This window comes from Malurus melanocephalus, unplaced genomic scaffold, assembly GCF_030028575.1.
Source record: "Malurus melanocephalus ecotype Western Australia unplaced genomic scaffold, MMel_1.1 scaffold_67, whole genome shotgun sequence".
NCBI lineage: Eukaryota > Metazoa > Chordata > Aves > Passeriformes > Maluridae > Malurus > Malurus melanocephalus.
The window spans coordinates 1,046,101-1,056,059 of record NW_026623299.1 but is presented as its reverse complement, the minus strand read 5'-3'; the positions used below and the strand labels follow the sequence as shown (position 1 = coordinate 1,056,059).

The window sequence follows — 9,959 nt, the reverse complement described above, 5'->3', positions numbered from 1 at the left end:
CTCCTGGGCCTCCACACAACTTTATCAAAGCCTCCACTGCAAAACCCACTCCCAGTGGTTCTGTCACCACCTGTCCCATTTATGCAGCACAACTCATCAAGTACTGACAGAGGCTAAGAAAGTGATGTGTTTTAGGATTTAATATTTTAATGGCAGAACCTGCCAAAAATTATTCCACATTTTACATTACCTCTGTGACTTAAAAGAGAAGAATCACACRATGACTGGGATTCTAGCCATCGGTTAGGGCACTAGAAAAAGGACAGGATTGTTATTGCCAACTTGCCTTTGAAAATATATAGAAACTTTTCAAGCCAAGTTGCTTCAAATTCTTAATTTGAGCTCCAGAATTCCTGTTGCTTGGCAGGGAATACGAGATTAACTCCTTGTTAATTAGTTTGTGGCAAAGCAAGTATCCCCTTGTTTTAGTGTAAAAAGCTGCTTCTTTCGATAGATGTGGAGTAATATTTATGATCTCGGTAAAAAAAAAAAAAAAAAAAAAAAAAAACAAACAAAAAACAAAAAACCCAAAAAAACACAAAAAACCAAACAGCTGTAGTTAATCCAGAAAACTCAGAAAAGCCTATGGTGGATTTTTTTTTTTGCCATTTTTTTAGTAAATATCTAGGTAAATGCCGGTCATCCCCCAAGTTTTAATTATTAAAGACGCTGAAAGTTCAGCTGCAAGAAGAAAGGTTCAGTGGTTAACTGCGGGAATCAGGGATGATAAACAGGTAAATGAATTGTCTTTTCAATTCTTATACAATAATTGCTCCGCCGGAGCCGCGGGATGGGCACGGCCGGAGCTCCCCCTGCTGCTCACAGACCTGGGAACACTAAAATCACCCGCGGCCGCCAAAAGCCATCAAAAATTGGGTTTGACTGCTTAAATGAGCCGATTGCCGTGGTTTAACCCAGGCAACAGCCCAGCTCTGCACAGCCGCTCGCTCACTGCCCCAAGAGCATCGGGGAGGGAACGGGAAGGGTAAAAGCAGGGAACCGCACGGGTTGGGATAAAGGCAGTTTAATGGGAAAGCAGAACAAGGAATGATCTCCCTGTTTGCCATGGCTGGGCAGGTGTTCAGCCATCTCCACGTGTCATGGTGACTTGGGAGGACAAACCATCACTGCAAATGCCCCGCTGTTCCTCCTTCTTCCCCCATTTTTTATGTACTGAGCACGATGTGCTACGGTCTGGAAGATCCCTGTGATCAGCCCGGGTCACCCATCCCACTGTGCCTCCTCCCCACTCCCCTGCACCCCCAAACTCCTCACCTGAGGGAAAAGCAGAAAGGCTTTGGTCCTGTGTGAGCCCTGCTCAGCAATAACAGAAACATCTCTGTGTTATCACCCGTGTGTGCAGCACAAACCCAAAACACAGCCCTGCACCAGCCTCGGTGAAGAAAATGAACCCCGCCCCAGCCAAAAGCAGCACGCAGACCAAGCTGGCACCAAATTAGAACCTGCCAGCATCCTGGCTGACTTCAGGTAAAACCACACAGCCCAAAACTCACTTCCAAGTCCATCCCTAGTGACCACTTTTTCTTAACTGATGATAAAAAAACACATTAAGCAGTAAGCCCAACTAAATACCAATCTCTGTTAAGAAAATAAGATTTATAATCTTTATTGTTTACTTACATATAATAAATACAATACAGAACAAAAACATCATACCCATTGATTGTATTACACAGGCTGTTAATCAGAATACATTACATTTTCTTTCCATTAGCCCTTTTATAGGGTTTTGGTACTGGCTATTAAGAATTTCAATTTATAAACCTTTTAACTTAAAAACAATCTTCCAATTTTCACCCTCATGCATGTTTCAGTATTCATATATATACCGGCTGTGTTAAAAATATATAAGCACTGTTCAGTACTTGCAATATAGGACTTTAATTTCCATTCATTAAGTCTCTAGATAGAGAATTTCAAAATAATTCATAGCTTAAATCTGATTTCAATTAAAAATACTTATTCTYTATTTTTTATTTAACCGACCTCCTATCGGAAAATGAAGTGACAGGACAAAGACACCCCAGGCAAAAGCCAGTGTTCACTTTTAAAGAACAAAGTATAAAAGTTCTGGTCCTTGCTTCACTTGTATTATCCTGGAATAATGGAGACACAATTTGGTATAAAGAGGGCAGGAAGAAACCAGAGTTTCTGAAGAGATATTAATCTTCATTTCAGATTTACCACTGCCATCCTGCTGTTTTCTTGGCTTAAAAATCACTGCATCAAACCCTGATATATGTTTTTCTCTGCATGAATATCCTTACTATTAAATGGAAATTAGATTAAAATGCTACATTTCTTTTTTATCAAAAATAGATCAAGGTTTAACACACTCTGAAATCAGGTTTTCAAGTGCAAATGCAATACACATCAGAAATTCACGTTCTGGTTTCACTAAGGAAAATGGTTAAAAGATGATGCATRAAGATGTTTCATAGAGGATACATATCTGGAACTTCTTGTGCTCCCAGAACATCTGAATTAATATCAGAAACTGTACAGACTTCAGGCAAAAAAAAAGTTTTCTTCAGGTGAAAGCTCTTCATTTAAAGTAGCTTCCACTTTAAAAGGTTAACTGAGAATTCCCTGAAACTCAGTACAAAATGCCAGAGCAACCATCAAAACTCTGACTGGTTTTGGGCATCTTTCAATGCACTCAAGTTTCAGGAGTTTCATAAATCAAGGTTTCATAAACAATTTTGTTTTACTAATATCTGCTCCAAAGAGACCTTACACAATTTTTAAATCATTACAAAGACCCCTTCAGCTTTACAATGCTGAAGGATTATCTCAGGCTTATTACATTTCTCTAATTCCATTCAGATAATGTCAACTCCAACACCTGGCTAGGCTTTCCATGCAGCCTTGTGTGAACAGCCTCTCATGACTGCARTTAACAGAGCACTTCTTTGGAACTGCATTGGATGTACTTCAAAATAAATCCAAACCACAAACAAAAAAAAAAACCTCCCAAGTTTCCAATTTTTTAAACAATCACAGTGCTTAATTTAAACATTCAGCTTCAATATGAAATGATTATTTAAAACACCTATTTTTTACTCTATGTTAGATCAAGATCAACCAGAGATCAATCCAATAAACTACTGCCCAAGCACTTCTTATGTGGAATTGGGCTATGCAAGAAATTACCCCAATGATTTTAAAGAATATGCTTCCCATTAATATTCTTGATTTTCAATCAAGATTTTTATTTTAGTTGTTTTTAGGGTTTTTGTTCTCCAATAGGAAAATGGCACTGTTTGGCTGGAAAACCCCTGTTCTTCCCTAGCCAGAGGAAAAAGGAGATTCTAAAAGATTTTAGAAATTACTCATTCTGACAATGGAMCTAACTTAACTGATATGCAAGAGGTCAGAATTAGGTAGAGGAGAAGCATCACCTGTAATACAGACAAGGAAGACTTGTGGACTGGCAATATCAGTTATGTATTAACTGGTATCACTGATAAAGACATAGATATTTGCATACTATAAAATTAGTTCTGTGCTAAATGGCTAATTCCCCTCAGCTTGGTAAGCGTGGGGTTTTGATTGGTTTAATTTGGTTGTTTCTTTAAAAAAAAAGTGAAAAAAATCAGGAACATAGGTGAAGAACTATAGAAACAGGCCTGAATTATTATTTGAGGCCATTTCAGTATCCAGTCAATATCTGTCAAATTCTTCTGAGGAACATAAAGAAAATTTGTGTACCTCCCCTGAAAAACATCTTCAGAAGTTCAATAACAAAAGAACTGGATGCAACTTTATAAACTCAGTTGCAGTTAAAGGACTCTGAACTTGTAGACCTAAACAGCTGATTTCAACAAAAATCCTCAGAGTAAAGCCCTTTATGCTTTTTAAAAGTAGGAAGTGAAAGCCAGATGAAATTCTGGATRCATTCCAGATCACGATAAACAAATCCAGAAAAGGTCTGGTTACCTACTAATACCAGATGTAATGACAAGAGTGAGAACACAGCTCTCCAAGTAGTCACATTTCCATGTCAGATTTATGTTTTATGTCAGATTTCTAACACCACAGAGGACTAGGGCAGTCAAAATACAATTACAATGGCTTTACCTGGAGAGGAAATTCATTTTGCAATGAATGCAACAGGGCATGTAAATGGAAATGTCAAAGCAGAAATCATCAASAGGAAGCTGATGGCTCAGGGCTGATGACTACGATCACATGTTCTCACTATGGACAAAAAAACTCATAGAAGTGTACAACAAAGTGTAAAGATTAATACTTCTCACGCTGCTGATTTTAAACAGAAGTCACACAGAAAGACAAATTCACCTTCTAAATAATTAAGCTGTATCCTGACTGTGTGGAAATATCTTTTGTGACCAGTAACAACAGTGTGTTTACCATTTTTACCAGCACTAAAATCCCTCCCTTTATATTACTGAGGTCTTAAAGCAAACTACCCCAAATATATGCTGCAGACAGAAATACTGCAATGGCATAAAGGTCAACCTGACTGCAGAGTTCCTTTCAATAAAGTTTTACTTTATTAATGCTGTCTATGATTCTCATGAGCTTTGGATCAAATCTCAGCCAAGCCAAAGCAACTTTACTGGAAAGACAAACAAAAAATCCCCCAAGTGAACAGACATTGTAAAAATTTAATGATATAAATGAATATATTTATGTTAAAGATTTATACTGATCTACCCCACAATCACATTATGCATTATTGTAGCACTGCCTAACCCTGAAAGTTAATGTCACTGTCATTAATGCAGCTTCAAAATCAGCAGAGTAACTATTCATTTCTGTGGCACAGAGGACAACAAAGCAGAAAATCACACACACATTTCAGCATCAGCTTAGAAYGSGTGTTTCTCCAAAAAGTAACAAAGTGTTGGGCAGARTATATTTTATTGACATCTTTAAATGCTCTTAACATTCTCATCATGATTTACCTGATAAGCCTAAGGAAATTCAACACAAGAGTTACATGATGTGAAATGTTTGAGTGAAACCTGGAAATGTCTGTAGAGATTTAAAAAGCAGGAATTGGTTATCGGTTCTCACAATGTATGGTATCATCCATATTTCCCTGAGAAATCATGCCCTGCAATGGTCATGTAAAACAAAATACAACATTAATGAAATAATGGTTTAGATAAGGAAAAAAATGCATAACAGTTCAAGAATGAACACATAAATGCTACTGGAGTTACAACTATTAACTTGCAGACACTACATGTGACAGCCATAAAAGAAATGGTAGCTTACTTAAAACTTATCCCAAATAAAAAAAACTGATTCAAAGTACCATCCTACAGTTAGTCATGTAACTCAACACTGTGATATTAACATCCCCTTGTTTCTTGATTTTGAGCATGCCACTTCTTCATTTACAAACACTCTGCCTTTCTGAGGCCTATTTCCATATGAAATTTAAAGCGTCCTCATAAACTCAACCTATTTCCAAAATTTAACTGATTTTGTCTGACCCCTGATAGCTTAGTTTAGCTCAGTAACAATTTCCCTAAAACAGGAGGATCTTTTAGCAGGGATAGGAATGACAACATTCAACACTAAGAGAAACAGAACCAAGAATGACAAAGAAATCATTTTGCCACCTTATTTAAAGCCATCACAGCTGTGAAYAGCAGTACCTAGGCACAACTATTGTGACAGGAATGACAATTACAGCAGCACACACCAAGAAAAGCAATTTGCAGGCTCTCCTGTTTTTGTTARTACATTCCAAGGAAGTCTGCCATGTGTAGACCAAATATCCCCTGCAGCTCCCTGGGATGAATAACAGCCCTCCTTAACATCCCATTTCCACAAAATACCTCAGCATCAGGGCCACCCAGGCAGTGCCCCAGCCTCTGAGTCTGTGTGCAGACCCTGCAGCCCACCCCCTCTGTGCCCAGCCAGACCAGCCCCACACTGCAGCCCCTACTCCTTACAGGGATTCCACAGGCCAGAAGCCAAGGAGCAGATGTAGWGAGCACTGGGAAAGCCAAACACCAAACACCTCAGTGCTTTGCTGTACAGCATTACATCTGCATCAGTCCCTCATGGTGAACACATTCTCATCATGACTGAAACACAGCATGAAGTGGCCAAAAAAACTGAAATCCTTTTCTGCCTCTGTTCAGAAGAGCAGCACACTGCTTATCAAACCAGGCAAGACTCACCAAAACCCTAAAAGYAAAGGCATGTTCTGTAGCTTTTGGCAAATTATCATTTCCTTCATATATAAAACCCAAACAGCTCCAAAACCTCAATTGCACGCACAGAAGAAATTGTTGGTTGCCTCAAAGGATTACAGGAATTAGTTCAACTGTTTGACAGAGCAACACATATTCATTTCCCATTTTGTAGGCATGGGAAATCACWGTTCCTTAACCACCTAATGACAATCAAAGAAATGCTTGACATTATTTTCCTAAAGTGTATGTGGTTCCTACAAGAAATAAGCCAGAATAAAGGCATTCCCAAATTGAAACAGTAAGAGCAATGACAATTTATGCTACCACACAGAGGTAAAGCATTCATGAGAGAGCTCCTTCACATTCCAGTTGTGTCATGGGGAAGAAAAACCCAGCACGTCTCCATTGCGTCAGAGGTACCTGAGAATCGAAGCTAAATCTCTTGTGCATTTACCAAGCACCCATTAGAGAGCTATGCAATTTACATTTCAAATCAGACATTATAKTTATAAAATATTATTGTACTAAAAATCACAAGGTTTTGTACAAAAAACTCCATCACAATCTATTAAATGCAGGAACAATGTTATATGCCAGAGCTTCTGTRATTAAAAGTGTAACACGTTTCTTGTAACTACAGGGGCACCACTGTTTAAAAATCCTTTCAGAAAGGACAGTTTGTTTTGTTCTTACTCTTTAAAGAACTGTAACTTAATGCAAAAACACAGCTTCAGCTATCTAGAGCCACAAGATAAAAATATATCTTATTAAAAAAAAATATTAACACAGTTTTGTTAAAAACAAAAACAGTGGGAAGGCCCTGACTTTGAGTTTACTGAACATTCTTCAACATTCCCAGGGTCAGAGGCAGAATAATATTYTCTTAGTCCTTTTCTTCACCTCTCAAGCTAATGAATAATGCAAATTAACAGTTMTATACATGGGAGACTCTGATGATCTTTGACTTTAAGCCATGARCATAAGGGCAAATATAAATAGCAGCTGCCCATTTGACATTACAGCTCCAATTCTATTAGCATGACCAATTTCAAAAAACCGTAATAGAAAATTTTGCTACAAATACTGTCATTGCCCATCTGAAAGCTAACTCAGTTTTCCCAGGCTTAATTCACTGATGCCACAAGTCCCAGCTGAATTCAAATTTGGAGTTAATGCCTGGTATCAAATATTCAGCAGGATCTCATTGAAGCATTTCATTAACTGAAGAGATTTTTTTTTTTTGTGAGTAGGCATTAACATTACCTCTTGRAAAAAAGTTGAAGCAAGCATCCTCTAATTTGTTGTAATTTTGAAGGACAAATCCAAAACCTAAGGAAACTCCACTTAATAAAAAATGCCTGAATATTCTACTGAAGTAAAATTTAGTTCAATATACTGCATTTTTGATCCCTCTACTTGTGGGGTTTGAAAATTTAAATATGAATTGTAATCAACTTTTTTTGTCTGTTTTCTGTTTGCRATTTTTCTGTAGTTGGTTTGGAGATTTTTTAATTCCTATTTTAGCATCCAAAGAAGGACTTACTGTCTCATCTTAAGGAGATGCCTCAGATCACCAAAGCTTGTACTGCAATCCAGTATCAAAAACAGGAAGGAAAAACTTGATAAAGGTTAAATATTTGACCAGAATTGCCCTGGGTTAATTTTGTCTTTCTTCTTTACATGCAGTTCTGATATTAAATTCCAGCTACCAGCTCAAATTCTTCTATAAATGTAGAGCTGAGCATGTTGCTTTCCTGCATTCCCTCTCAAATAATATTTTATCAATTTTATCACCAAAAGACAAAAATTTCTTTTCAAAGAATCATTATTGAGTGCCAAAACATGAACRGGCATTTCTGCTATGTCATCCTTCTGTATTTGTGTGGAATGACAGTAGAAATAMCCTACATTATTAATAACCTTGTTATGTGGAAGAAAATACTCCTGGCTAAAAACCCATCCTACATTCATTATAAAAAAATAAAATCCATCAAAAGCCAAAATTAATTTTGATCAAAGTGTCTTATAGGCCAGGAGCTGGAAAATGGCATTGACTAATTTCAAATATTCCTGAATATAATTATAATAGCTTCTCTGAATTAAAAAGGATAGAAACACTTCAGTGGAAGGAAGATAATTATCAGTTTTAGAATAAATTTATTAATACAGCTGGGAGGAAGGAAAAATCAATCCAAACACCTTTCCTTTTCAGACTGTTTAGCAGATTAGTGTAGTGCCAACCCATTAACTGAAACCTTTCACAATTAATTTGATCACTTTCACAATGTGGCAGCTACACGTGAAGCTTTTCATGTCTGAGAGATAACTGTCATACAGAACCAGTCTGTTTTAGAACATRTATAAGAATGTATGCCCAAATGTATTGTGATTAGAAATATTTTACCATTCATTGAAATTTTAAGCACTCCTGATTGTTGGGCAATTTTTTTGATTTTTAAACATCAGCACCCATTGCCATTACAAGGCTACTCAAAATGGCCTAAGACATTATATATGTAGTGTTCCAGGACCGTAAAAAGATCCTGCCTCAGCAATTATAAGAATGCACTTAATAAATTATTTTTCTAYTTTCTCCTATTAATATGCAAATAGTTTATACAACATAAAAAATTTAATTTGTACCTACTACAGGTAAGATATCTATTTAGCTTTTCATCTGAAAGCCTGTAAGACTTGATGACCGGCAAACTTATTTACATAACCCACTTTAAAGTATCTTTTAAAAATAATATTGTCCAGCATTTAACAAAATTGTGACTCAAAAAAAGAAAGAAATCACTTAACAGCGTTTGCTTCCTTGATTTTGTCAAGTAATGTCACCAACTCAAGAGTTATAAGGCAGGTTGGTTGCTTAGATGGACTAAGACTCTCTATGGTGATAGGCATGTAGTAAATCTGTTCATTTATAAAATCAGATGAAAGCAAGAAAGAGAAAAAGTTTAGAGTTTCAAAAGAACTGAAACTTCTTATTTTTACTAYAAATTCAGAATAGGCACTGAAACATGATTCCTTAGGGACTTTTCCAGAAGATTGTCTCTTCACTGGGCATCATTCCATTTTTAAACTAAGAAGAAGAAAAAAAAATTATCAGGGGTATATAATACAGGATTATAAAAGAGGAAATACCATATGCATTTGTTTTCATCTTACTAATAAAGGAAATAACTCCATGTCTTAAGCCTAAGATCACAATTACTGAACTGATTAGAATATTTTAATTTCATTATTAGAYTTAAACAACATTGGAAAATAAAAATATACTTTTCATGTAACTCTGCACACATTATAAAAACCAAAGCCCTGAAGCACAGGGCCAGGAGAGTCCTAAGCTATGTCTGTTTTAATGCTCCAAGCCAATACTGACAAACCATGTCATGATCCTTTTAGAGATTTGTGTAACCTCCTCTTAAAAAGTGATATTTTTTATCAAACTCTTCAGCTATGCTTATCATGAGAAACATTTAGGCTAATATTTAATGCAATTTAACAAGTTAATTCTTGTCAACCACAAACASAAAGGCTCCTTTCCATTTTCTGGACCCATAATGATAAAGTCTGGTGTTYTCTAACCTTCCTTAAATGGTTGGTGTTTTTCATGAGCTGCAGTAGCCCCGACTGAGACCCCAACAGCATTAAAGAGTGAAGTAATTACTTCAGATGTCTTCCAAACACATCATCCATGCCAAGAAACTGAATGCCTCTCATGGCTTATTGACTCACATCCAGTTTTAGATGAAC

General features: G+C 36.6%; 1 protein-coding gene across 3 annotated transcripts in view; it reads right to left on the bottom strand.

Annotated features, from left to right (window-relative positions):
* The window catches only part of SLC35F5 (solute carrier family 35 member F5), a 130,446-nt gene that overhangs the window by 99,091 nt on the left and 21,396 nt on the right, over positions 1-9,959 (bottom strand). For 2 of the 3 annotated variants that reach the window (XM_057366531.1, XM_057366533.1), the window contains one exon: positions 5,913-9,285. The exons of the other annotated variant lie outside the window; for it this stretch is intronic. The gene's annotated coding sequence lies outside the window, so the exon portion shown is untranslated. Of the gene's footprint in view, positions 1-5,912; positions 9,286-9,959 lie in introns of those variants that run through there. 3 annotated transcript variants of the gene reach the window in all.